The sequence below is a fragment of the Mercenaria mercenaria genome, chromosome 2, assembly GCF_021730395.1.
Source record: "Mercenaria mercenaria strain notata chromosome 2, MADL_Memer_1, whole genome shotgun sequence".
In the NCBI taxonomy this organism is placed as follows: Eukaryota; Metazoa; Mollusca; class Bivalvia; order Venerida; family Veneridae; genus Mercenaria; species Mercenaria mercenaria.
The window spans coordinates 110902050-110915983 of record NC_069362.1 but is presented as its reverse complement, the minus strand read 5'-3'; the positions used below and the strand labels follow the sequence as shown (position 1 = coordinate 110915983).

The following is a 13934-nucleotide window of genomic DNA, read 5'->3' as shown; positions in this document are numbered from 1 at the left end:
TTAAAGGTGCAACATGTTGATTTAGAAAATACTTAGCAACAAATGAGGAACTTTACTAGTATGCGCTAAAAATTGAGTCAGGAACATTTCCAAAAACGTATTTTATACCATGCTTTGTCAGGAGATTTACTATAAGGTTACATATTCTTACTAGCATGGTACCTTTTGCTCAGTTTCTTTGAAAACGTAATTGTATAAGGAAACAGTACCTTTAAAGTCATATATTCTTTTTCTTATGCTATATTTCTATTCAGATATAACCAGATTTTTCCAGAACTTCCGATTTGTTTCACGCATATTACCGAATCTTTGAAACAGTTAAAAAACATCCACACCATTTGGAATGTTTCTGTGGTGAAATTATTACTAACATAATTGAATATATAATATATTATACTTGTTTGTCGATACTGGCGTTATAGCAATTATATGCTAAATTTGTAGACTACATGTATAGAAAGTGAAATATTTTACTACAGCTATTTTAGTTTGATTGGTTTCACATAAGGTTTTAGTTTTAAAAGTGTGTTAATGGTTTTTCTTTCCAGTTGCTCATGGCTCGAAACAATTACTGAATATTCTAAATGTCACAAATATCTTAGTCATTTTACAATAAACTCTCTAAATATATTTTGCTAAATCAGGATTTTCTCGGGTATTGTCTAATATAATTGCGAGGCACTGATTTTGCTTGGGCATTGCTGAAAATGACCGCGTTGAACTGCTTCCGCTGGAAATTTCATAAATGAGCCGCGCCATGAGAAAACCAACATAGTGCATTTGCGACCAGCATGGATCCAGACCAGCCTGCGCATTCGCGCAGTCTGGTCAGGATCCATGCTGTCCGCTTTCAAAGCCTATTGCAATCTGAGAATCCGTTGGTGAACAGCACGGATCCTGACCAGACTGCGTGGTTTTCTCATGGCGTGGCTCTAATATGGTTAGAGTGAGGGAAAGTTTGTTTAGCTGAAAAGATGTCCAGTACGTTGTTAGTCGACAACTGACTGCGTGTTTTTGTTTTGTTTTGTTTTTAACTGGGTCATTGTGTACTACAAGAAAACTGATTTTCATACAAAACAGATGAACATTATCATAAAATCATAGACTTGAGTCGTATGGTTTGGAGTGGGTATTTTGGTAAATTTATTTTCTCTTTTATCGCAACTATTGTGTACCGCAATGCCATTTATTAACAGATAGTATAAAGCAGAGAATACCTGAATTTGCATTTTGTCTATTAAAATGCCACGCCAGCTGTACAAAATGTAACTTTATAAAACAAAAACAATAAACAGTTTGCATGCAAATCAAAAACAAAACTTTTAACATTTTCTACTCAACTACTCTAAGTACTTCACGTATAAACTGCGAAATTAATGAAATATTTTTATCTAGTTCTAACAGTGTATTTGTAACAAAGCAAGTGCCAAATGATCAAAAAACGTGTATGAGAAACAATCACAAATGTACCTAAAATAAAAGAAAAGGATTGTGCGTGATCTAAGATTAAGTTATCTAAATGGCCAGTTGGAAAGCGGCTTAGAACCTTATCATTGATAGATCGTCAATAATTTACATTGTCAGTGTGAATGGGGACATCTGCGATGATCATGAAAAGTACTATTTTGTGTATCGCATAAAGATATTTTTTGATGTGATTAGGAATGAAATAAAGTTATATGCTTGTCAAAAGTACACTTATAACTTTGGAAGCGGGTAAATTCGCCCCAAAAACATGTGAGTGGTTTTCTTTTCCTGCGCGTCTTTGTGACGTTTGATGGTATGGCGTAATAATTGCGAAGTACACATTTAGTGTTTGGTCTTCTTTGTTTACTATAGAATTAAAACCAGCCGTGTTAGAATCCCCGTTGATTTTTATTACTGCGTGCACATTATATCACAAGCATATAAATGTTTATGTAATATGATTTTATCCACAGCAAAATTTATGGATGTGATGTGTAAGTCTGGAAATAGAGAAATATTATAAACGAGGCTTGAAGTTAAGATAAATAAAAAGTAGCTGTCATGTCATTCAATATGAATAATGTTTGTCCTTTAAAGCTGGATAGAAGTTCTTAACCATTTATTTTCAGAACTGCAGGTATTTTAGCTATACACTCGCCGGCAAACTGCGACACTGCCACTGTATTTAAATATATAGAAAAAACGGTACATGTATCAGCATTATTTAAAGAAGTTCTACGTAAGCCAAATTTCGTCAATTTTCTCAGTCAAAATTTATTTATCTAAACAATTGTCTGAACATACTATGAAACTGAAACTGGTACTGATTTATTTGATTAAACGCTTATTTCTATACAATGACGTATTCAATGGCGATGTGCATTTAATTTAACAAACCTTAAAACATTAGTTATGAAATGCAAAATCTCACATTGAAAACTAACACCTGCTGTTATCGCATATAAAGCAGTTATCAAAAAATCTAAAACAATGCCATGAAGTATCCAAACTACAGTGTCTTAAGATTGGTTTTAATGTATCAAATGATTTACTTTTGCGAAATGCTAACGGTAGTTCATTCCAAAGTTTGGACCAATAGTACAGAAACTTCTGTCATTAAAATGTATTGCACTTGTTGTATGGAACAACATAACGACATTCAGAATTTGCTGACGATCTCAAACCTTGTCTACTAGGAACATACTCTGTAAGCTTAGTTTAGCAGTTCTGTTAAATACATAGGTACTCTACCAATGTGACAGCTATACATGTACATGAAAAAAGTATCTTATACTCAATCACTCAATCACTGTGGTTGCAGCCCTGAACTGAAATACTAGTACTCTACAAATTAAGCACGACGGTATGATTTTCGAAAAATCAGATTAATTCGTGTTTTAGTCTCCCAAAACAGTAGCACTTGTGACTATTGACAAGTGTCTCAGGTGAAACTGGGTTTAACTCAGTTTGCGGTCAATAGTTTAAATATACATTTAACAATAACATCTATTCTCCTAGTTTATCGGCACTGGAAGTATTCGCCTCGCGCGGGAAGAAAACTTGAAAACCTCTAGACATATAGTCTTCTGCGCTACCTAGTTTGCAAATCTGGAGGATTCGTACATATGAAGTGCTACTAGGAACTAATGAAATATTTGTTCATAAGCTTTAATTTTATAGCTTCATATGTACGAATCTTCCAGATTTGCAAACTAGGTAGCGCAGAAGATTATAATTATATCTAGAGGTTTTCAAGTTTTCTTCCCGCGCGAGGCGAATACTTCCAGTGCCGATAAACTAGGAGAACAGATGTTATTGTAAAATTCCATACCTTTTACACATTTTCTTTAACGTTGCCCCATCTTTTATATCTGCGTAGAAATATGTTTTGTAACACTTTATCCAGGCAGGCTCAATCGTCTCCTTGTTACACACCTTATTTACTGTTGTGACTGGCGCATCAAACACAGCTTTAAATGTAGCCCGTGAGGTAAAATTGATCATTTAGTTAATGCAGTAACATAGGATCATTAAAAAATTATATGACACTTCTTCAGGAATGTGTTTCTATGTGTTAAAGTAAATTGAAATAATTGCATTATTGCTTAATTTCTTGATTTATTTATAAGAATGATGATATCTAGCTTTTTAAAAATGTATCGAGGAAACATAAATGCGATGCTTCATTGGACTTGCACTATCTGAAAAAATCTCTTATCTGACTCTTGCAGACACGTACAGAGCGACATAGCGATCCAACTTTTTATGGCGTTACAACTGAACATTGCTGTCGAGCATTAACACAAAATGCTGTCAAAATTCATTTCCAGGTGTCATCTTTTTCAGAAATTTCTTTATTAGTTTGTACAGTGGAACTAGCTGAATATAGTATGATTAAGATATATACTCTGTTGCAAAAGAAAGTGTGCACTTTAGTTTCGTCAGTTTATGTATATTGTTTCGTCCAAAAGTATTTTATTTTTGGTACCAAAATTTAGGGCAGTTTATGACCAATTTGATATGCATCAGTTGTTCTCAAAATTTTGTCATTTAAGGGGATTTTTAGCTATTCAGAGACAACAATGGTTAAAAACAAAAGTTGCAAATCTCTCTCTTATCAGATTTTCTAAAAATTACTGCCTGTATTTCAAATTTGTTTTCATTTCTCAAAGACATTTTTGTTTCAATATCGTGTGTGACCACCTCTACTACTGATGCAAGCATTGATGCGGTCGCTCATGGACCTAACGTAACGTCGAATGACGTCACGAGGAATGTTATTCCATTCTTGGGTAAGAGCGTTTTGAAGATCATTCAGGTTGTTTATGCCGCCTCTCGACCTGACCCTGCGACAAATCTCGTCCCGAATATGCTCAATAGGGTTCATATCTGGTGAGAGGGCAGGCCGGGACAACATGCTGACGTAAGTGACAGTGTCACCCCGAGGAAGCATTGTTAATGCTTCGATTCGCTGACTTTCACTTAGTCGTGACATTTTATTTCAGCACAGAATTGAAATCTAATGTGTTTTTCCTTTCACCAAAGGCATAAGGAAACTGACAAAACACGTCACATTTTTGTACATTTTCCATGGGCAGCACGTGCAAATCGTGCAAAAGGACGCTATCGCTTGTACCCTTAAATCAACCAAGTTTTTATCGTGCAATTTTCAAAAAAATCGATAGTACATGCTTCGAGCATAGTATATTGAAAATTTGAGATAGCTGCGGTTTTTTTTTTAAACTGGAGATATTCAAATTTAAAAAGTGCACACTTTCTTTTGCAACAGAGTATACATCTCGAGCCAAACTGCTATCACAAGACAATTCATTGCTGAAATAAAGGCAATTATTAAATGTAGATCATATGGAAAACGTACGGAAAGACATTATTGCATAAGTAAAATTAGAGATACGTTACTCAAAACGTCGAGTTACTAACTTGAAATTCCAAGAAGTTGATTCAAATTTTCAAGTTACTTCAAGTTACTTTGATACAATTTCGAGTAACTAAGTTAGTATATCATGTAAGCTCATCACTCCAGTGACTGCAATAAGGCGGAAAAGCCTTCCTTAAGGTACTGGACCCCTAATAGTAATGTTTACAAAATGAAATTTGCTTGGTATATTCTTAAAGTTGACCATGTTTCGCACTGTGTTGCAAATTTTAAGCAACTTTTACCGTGCCGTTTTTTGTTTGTTTTTGTTTTGTATAATTTATGGTAGATTTTCTATTTCCTCAAGCTCAAGTAGAGACACATTTCAATGTGATGGCCACTATCCAAAACGTTTGTAGAGAATTCATTTTACCATTAAATTTGACAAAATAAACCTCAAACTATTGGTAAACAATTATAAAACGCAAAATAAAACAGTCAATATAATTTTTTTCTAGGGTGCCTCAAGTAAACGGATTTAATGAGACAGAATTCTAACTCCAACATTGAAAAAGTAAGGTTAAATCCTGCGGATCTGTTTCGAATTTTTATGAACACATGACTCATTTGCAAATATTTCAACTAAGCAGCAAACTTAAATGATCAATATGTATCCTTTAAAGGGAATTCCTATAGTTTTTATGCGCATCTTTCTGCGCAGCAGACACTATCTATGGAAAATTGAAGTGAAGTCAACAAAACCAACATAGTGCGTTTGCGACCAGCATGGATCCAGACCAGCCTACGTATCCGCGCTGTCTGGTCAGAATCCATGATGTTCGCTAACCGTTTCTCTAATTGCAATATGCTTTTAAAGCGAACAGCATGGATCCTGACCAGACTGCGCGGATACGTAGGCTGGTCTGGATCCATGCTGGTCGCAAACGCACTAAGTTGGTTTTCTCACGGCGCGGCTCAAAATTTTGTACTTTTTATATTTTTCCAATGGTGTCAATAGCCTCATTATGGTACCCAAAGACCAGAACTCACAAACTTTCGATAATTACTAGTATTACATCGGCCCATGAAGCTGACAACTAGCATAAAGTATGAAAATCAGTATTATATTAAATGTATTATAGACATAATTACAACGATATGCCAATTGCAAACAGTTTATTTTTCAAAGTTTAAATCCATTTAACATGAACATGGAAGTAACATTGCGCATTTTTATTTATTGCAGACGTTGATTTGACAGTATAGATTTAATCTAAAGTTGTTTTTGTTTTGCATTTTACCATAGTATGTGTTATCATTTTTGTGTTTATCAGTTTCTCTGATATTAGAATATTACGTCGATATGTATTATAAAACACTTCTTGGTTCTCCTCCCTAATCCATTGTATAACATTATCTAAACAGTATTTACAACAGAGATATTTTCTTAAATTTATACACTGTTCCTTCAATATTCAGTTATAAAAAGAGGTTTTATTGATTACTATGTTGAAATAATAAATATTTCTTGTCAGCACCAGTTTAGTCGTAAATATACAATTCTTTGCTGCCTGAACTAAATTATTTTGTAAGGATATTTCTGACTTATACGAACTCTTACAGTTTTTGTGTGGTCAAACTGTATGGATAATTAAAAGGGTATAAAATCGTGCATGGAACATTCACATTCTGCTTTAAATCACACATGCAGGTAGAGTAGGGACCAAGTTCGCTGTAGACATTACATAAAAAATCTTTTAATACATATATTTTCCAATATCATCTTAAAAATAGCAAGAAATACATTTTTCAATTCAATAATTTCGTGTCAGTGTATGTCGCCGCCGGCGGAAAGACGCGGATGTTGTTACACAATGACGATGATTTAGTGCAGGCATATCACACGTTGACCGCAAAGGTAGAAACAAAATTGATAATGTTATATTGCAACACGGATATATAGTATCATAAGTATGTCGCCTGTTTGTCCATATACCTTAAATGATTCGTTTATGATACATTTAAGATTTCAAAAATGTAAAATTTTAAAGCTTATACTGAAGAAATTGTTTACGTTTGTGTGAAGACTCAATGCGAAAAATATAATTGTGTGCCAGTTGGTACATTACATTCAAGTCAATATAAAATTATCATAAATAGATTTTGTTTAATCAGTAAGTACAAAATCCAAAGGGATTGATGATATCAATTAATAATAAATAATAAATAAAACCAGAGTTGTTTATTATTAATAGATTTTGTTTACTTATTTTATTATTAATATTTTTGTCTTTTATACAAACGTAGTCTTTCAATACCTGAAATTATCTGGTGTTTTGTTCAGTGTAATTAATATGAAACTATTATAACAAGATCCTCATACGTCTGAAATATTTCATGAAAATCATAGTTATATAATTACCATCATGAAAAGCAGTTTATTCTTAGTGTTAAAACGTAACCGTTTTATAGGTATACAAGTATAAGCAGTAATTTATTTTGCAGGTTAACCATGATTTCATTCACAGAAACACATGTAAGCAGTTATTTAAAACAACAGTTACTGTATAAACTCTATCACATGATAGTGTGTAAAAACCCTACCTAATTCAATAGCAATAAAATAATAAAACATCAACAATTGTAAAATCCAAACAAAGGAAAGGCTATTATTTGACATATTAAGGTAATAGACTGGTCTGCAAAGAGCGGTATGCAAATATGTGATATAGGATGATGCGCACTGTCATACAGGGTGATATCGAAAAACATGATATATGATGGTGTGTAAAATGTGATAAAGGGTGATGTGCAAATGGTTGCAAAAATGCGATATGATAGCAGGGTACGCATGGATTCGAACATTTTGGGCACGGCCAGGCTTACATGTAGCGAGTCGTAATATTGCACTTCCCTATTGTGCAGAATCAGAGTGGCCACTTTATACTAAATCGTGTGCATGTTTTGTGCTTTTAATTAATCACAAAATCAGGACCCTCATACAAGAATACAGAATGATATCAAAACGAAAGTTGTACCCCATTCATTAAAAATAACACGCCAAAACCATCAATTTTGCACTTTTTGGACAGCCTGCAATGATCCTGTTGCAGGAACAACGTCCAATTGTTTTGCATTTCTCAGTTTAAGAGGCCTTACTAAACTACAGGATATTAATGGAATGTCGACTAAGCCATCTCGTTTTTTTCTCTCACAAAATAGCAAAAATGCACACGAGTGTCAATCAACAAACATGGAACTTTTCAATGATTTGAATTTCCCGCGCCGAAGATGACTCATCGATTCATACAAAGCTAGCAGCAGTTAGTTTTACAACTGACATCAAAATTTACATGTATCAGCTGTTTTAATTTTCTAAAGAATTAACAATCATTATCTCTCACGAGTGAACAGTTATCCCAGAACCGAATATTCCCATAGCCATTTGTAGCTCGGGGGACAGTAAAGCCTTCCGCCTATAAACAATTTTTCAGATACCAAATAGTTTAGTACGACCAGCAGCGTGAAAAGAACAAAAATCCCATAAAAATTCTTTTGAACAATAAATCATAAATGTTTCCATGACAACCTTTAATTCTTAGAAATGACAACCATACATACGATGATCCGTTAATGAGTAGTATTACAACACTATTTTCGTACAACAACGTACCTAAAAAGCGCGGGCATTTTACAGGGAAGACATCATGACGTTTAACCACAACGTAAATTTCACTTTTGTTTTATCATATGCAGCGTTACGTTATATGCTTTTTATTAAATACCGTATACTATTTTAATCAAGAAGTATACATACAAAGAGGAGCTATCAAGGTATTTAATTTTGATCAAGTTTTATGTACAATGTAATTCGTTATATGTCATCTACAGCATGCTAGTCATTTTACACTCGAAAAATTAATTGAGTTTTCAAGCACCGGTGAAAACATCGGAAATTCCCGTTCGCTTTGCAAGAAATATAAACTTGTTTTTTTAAATTTCATATGTACACATGTACATTTATGTATATTGAGCAAAAGAACTTAGCATACAATTATCTTGACTAATAGTGTGATGATGTAATATTAACTTTGTTTGCGCCGTCAGAAATGCTCTTTTTTTCGTACAGTCCAAGTCACAAGAAAAAGGTCAGCTTAGTAATTTGTGGGAGCTCAGCAAATAATAAGTTTTCGAGAAAGCAAATTTTACAATGGCGGGTTAGCCATTTTGATAAGTTCATTGTATAATAGAGCCTAAAATTAATATTGATTATATATTATTCACTAAATTCAGTCATTTTTGTATAAAACTGTATTGAAGAAAAACGCACGAGTTAGAATTTAATTTCAGCAAAATACAGGCGGCAAATTCGGTACAAACACCTCACGCGCTTTATCCAAGTATGTGCTATTATATACAGTGGTGCATACACCTCACGCGCTTTATCCAAACATCTGCTTATGTATACAACATTGCACACACCTCACGCACTTTATCGCAATATTTTCTGTTAGAAACATTATTACAATTAGCCATTTTTTAAAGAGAACAAGAGTGAAAAGTCAATGACCATTAAATACTATATACATATATCACGTTGTTTAGATGCAATTTGTAATAGGCATCGTTTCCGCACAATGTTTTGAAAGTCCCCACTTCAAAAACGTTGGCGATTTTTTCAGAAAGTTTCTATATATATTTTCCTTGACTTTTCCCTCATATATGGGAACCACGCTAATCGTTCAAGTTAATATGTTTTTCTCGTATTATAACTCCATAATGACTTACAGCACAATGTCCCATATTACCTTCGAAATTTAGTGTATTGTTATTTATCTTACCACCTATAAGATTCTTGCATTTCTATTGGTCAATAGACGTCACGTGGAGACAGGATTCCATATCCTGCTAGTACAATTCAGATATGAATTTTGATTGAAAATGGGCTGCCGCATCGCCAGCGTAATCGAATCAAGTCAGATTATAAGCTCTAGCTATAGATATCGTTTCCGAGAAAAAAAATTTAGTGTTGTTTTTCTTGCCGTTCTATTTTTTTCTATCTAAATTAGGTTCGTGAAGCTAGTGGCAATAGAAGAACAGTAACTCTGTATGGGACGGCCGCGTTTGCCACGTTGAAATGTTGTTTTAGTTAAATCATCGTAAAGCAAAGGAATTAACACATTTGTAAGACAGTAGTTTGCTGTAGGATCATTTCATCTATCTGCAAGATAAAGGAGTTAACAGGAAACGGGAGGAAAGCCGAAGTTTTAAGACATTTCTGACATCGTGTAATCTGATGATTTTTCGAAAGGATGGAACATAAGTTTTTCAAAACCAGTTCATAACCTGCATAAATGAGTTTCTGATTCAGTCAAAATACAGTTCATTTTGCATTTTATGGCTGGTGTTAATCAACTCATTCAACTATAATCGAAGCATGATGACCAGAGAAGATTGGCAGGATTTCAGTCTGCACTGTAACTGTAAGTAGCTTTATCAATATAAAAATTATGTCAATTACAGCGAGGATGTAAAAGTTAGTCGGCAAGATAAAATCGTTACACTGCTTGTTGGTGACAGGATACGGGATATACGCTGTCTCGAAAATCCATATCAGGCGACAGCTTATATCCCGTATCCTGTCACCAACAAGCAGTGTAACTAATAATATTCTACTACTATATGCTTCTGAACTGGAGCAATATCCGAACTAATAGCTTGAAGTGAAAGCATAATTGTAGATGCCCCTGTCTACTGGGCTCGCGCTGTCGCTCGCCAAATTCGCCAAAATCGTAATAATTTGGCGACGAAAAATCACTTTTGGCTTATTCAAGTGTAGTATAGGTAGTTTGTATAACACAACTATTTTGAGGTTTCTTCAATTTATTGGACAGTACCAGTATAGTACGTGTAGAGAAAAACCTACAACATAAAACAGTAAAATCATGAACATAGAAAATACGAATTACAATACAACAATAGCAGAATGTGAAAAATACAGATTTCACAAAATAGATCTCTCGCGGTAAATAAGTTATCATTGCATTTAAAAAGAACAAATACTAAAGAAAATATCTTACCAGAATCGACTAGCAAAGGTACACTTATGACATAGTAAATTGTCCAAAGGTAAGGACATTAAATTACTACAGTATAACAATAGTTCTAGAGTAACTTGCGTTCACTCGGACAATGATTCTCAAGAATGAAGAATAGAGGGCCGTGCAATTGTTAGTTCGCGCCAAAAGTTGTTATTTGTGCATGAAGATAACTGACCAATGAAAACGTCTTCTATCTACAAAACAAGTTCAAATGCACGAGTGTACACATGACTGAACATGATAATACAAACACGGAGTACAATACAATATGATACAACGAAACACAGAGTACAAACATGATACAACGGAATACGGAGTACTGATCACCGATATACGACCTGACTATAAATAAATGACTGTGAATCCATTTATCAGTTTAAATAAAGTGAAACTTGACTTTACTACAAACTCCCTCACTTTGTTGGAATGTCTCCGACATTCTGGAAACTAAGAATACAATAAGGGAATATCAAAGTACATTTAGTCTGAAATCAAATTATGTAAATTTAAATATCAGACTGCAGTGTGTAATAAATCTACCAGTATCTCTCGAAGTATGTAGTATTGTGACGGGAGTTACCTCTCTTGAATTTGGTAAATCAGCATCTAAATTTTGATAAAATCACAGTATAATTAGTAAATTAATGTTGGGTGATGAAATAATCTCATCTCCTCATTCTACAAGATAGAAATAAAGGCATAAAATTATATACAACAATATATAAGATATCATTCCATACCATGACAAGATATATTATTTTAACGCTAGAGAAAGCATTAAATCTAAATTATCAAATACTGCTGAAACTTCTGCAAATAAATTCAGCATAGAATTTATTTCGCAATGATAGGCAAGATAACAAATCCTTTTGCAATGATTCATATCTAAACCAAAAGAAAGTGTCGTAAATCAATGCAAATAAAACAACTTGAAAATTTTATATATAATGTACATGTTATGCTGAAAAATGAAAACTGTAATTCCTTGGTTACAGTTCAATTCCATACAATCAATAAAAATAACTGTAACATAGAACCGTTACAAAATACTAAAAAAATAACACGCTTGTTTCTAGGTTACAAGACACCAAATTTGTAGGTTATAAAACACTAATCTGTGCACACCGTAACATGTAAATAATCAGACAAAATACTCTGTTTTGTCAACTGACTGCTGATAAACCCATTCTCCGTAGCGATCTGGTTTACGCTGGTTGCGTCTCGGTCTTGGAGAAAATATTTGTGGGGTTTCGACTGGTGTTGCGACTGGAACTGGTGTTCGCAATGACTGGTTGGGTAACACCGAAGCTGGAGAATCTGGAACAAAATGTGTCACAGAGGGGGTCTGAAATAAAGGTGAAGTCTGATGAACACTAGTCGGTGGACTAGGTGAATGACCAATAGGTAGATTTCTACGCATAGGAATGCTGTAAATGTCTGTGCTGGAACTGGAACTAGAATCTCCATCGTACTCGACATCTTGTGGAGTAGTAGACCTAGATCTGACCTTACGGACTGGTTTAGGTATAGTTGAATCCTGGATGTCGGGAACAGAAATGAAAGGGAGTAACAGGTTCCTGTGCAAAGTTCTAATAGGTCCCTTGCGGGTCTCTAACTGAACTTTATAGACTGGCTGATTTTCATACGGGATGTCAACTATAATATAGGGGTCCTTCTCCCACTTGTCAGCCAATTTGTTCCTGCCTTGGAGATGAAGGCGCCTGACCAAAACAATGTCACCTACTGTCAACTTGTTCTCACAAACCTTTTGGTTGTATGCAGATTTATTCTGTTCGGCCCTTTTCTTGGCGGCATTACCAGCAACACGATAGGCGTAACTAAGGCGCTCTTGTAGTTTGTTGACATATGTAACATGTCCAGGTGCATTGTCATCTCTGGGAGTTGTGCCTAGAAACGCATCAACCGAAAGACGGGGATGCCACCCAAACATTAAAAAATGTGGGGAGAAACCTGTTGAACTGGATTTGGTGGCATTATATGCATGAACAAGGCTTGGAACATACTCTGCCCATTTTGCTTTCTTGTCGTCCGCCAATGTCCCCAACATCCGTAGAAGTGTTCGATTAAATCTTTCTGCGGAAGGATTGCCCATGGGATGGTAAGGGGTTGTACGGGTCTTGTGGACATTAGCCAACTTGCAGAGCTCTTTGATAACTTTGCTCTCAAAGTTGCGACCTTGGTCTGAGTGGAGCTGTTCTGGGAAGGAGTAGTGAACGATGAACTGGTCATAAAGTGCTTTAGCTGTAGTGGTAGCCTTCTGATTTCTGCAAGGAATAGCTTTGGCATAACGGGTGAAATGATCAGTTATAACCAAAACATCCTCATAACCGCCTTTGGATTTCTCAAGCTTAAGAAAATCCATACAGACTAATTGCATTGGTCTGGAAGTTTGGATGGGCTTAAGCTCAGCAGCAGGGACTTGAGGGCTTTTCCTGCAAATACAAGGTTTACACAAAGAGACCCTAGAGTTAATATCTCGTTTAATTCCCGGCCAATAAAATCTCTGACGAGCCATAATGACTTCTCTCTGCCCGGATGACCAATATCATCGTGGATCCCTTGGAAAGCGATACTTCTATGTGTCTCGGGAACGACCAACTGATGAACCTCTTCTCCATCCAGAGATGCGGTTCTGTAAAGAACACCTTTTCTGAAATAAAGTTTGTTAAAGTCACGAAGTAGGGACTTTACCTCTGTAGGAAGGTCCTTCTCCCCCTGGGCCGGGAACCGTATCTCAGGAAGGAGATAACCTTTGCTATGTTAGGGTCATTGGCTTGCTCTTTTGCCCAATTGATAGGGTTGACTATATCCGTTGGTGGCATCATCTCTTCATTGGCCAGTTTAGGAGTGGAGTCACCAGACAAATATTCAAACGGGTGAGACAGAAGCAGTGACGCCAAGACATATAGCTTTGACAGCTTCAGAAAAATACTCTGGTTTGCGGCTAAGGCCATCACAATCAGTATTAA

The 13934-nt window shown here is 35.1% G+C and overlaps 1 protein-coding gene across 2 annotated transcripts in view; it reads right to left on the bottom strand.

The window, feature by feature from the left end:
* The window catches only part of LOC123564909 (uncharacterized), a 28014-nt gene that overhangs the window by 9875 nt on the left and 4205 nt on the right, over window positions 1-13934 (bottom strand). The gene's annotated exons all lie outside the window — the stretch shown is intronic.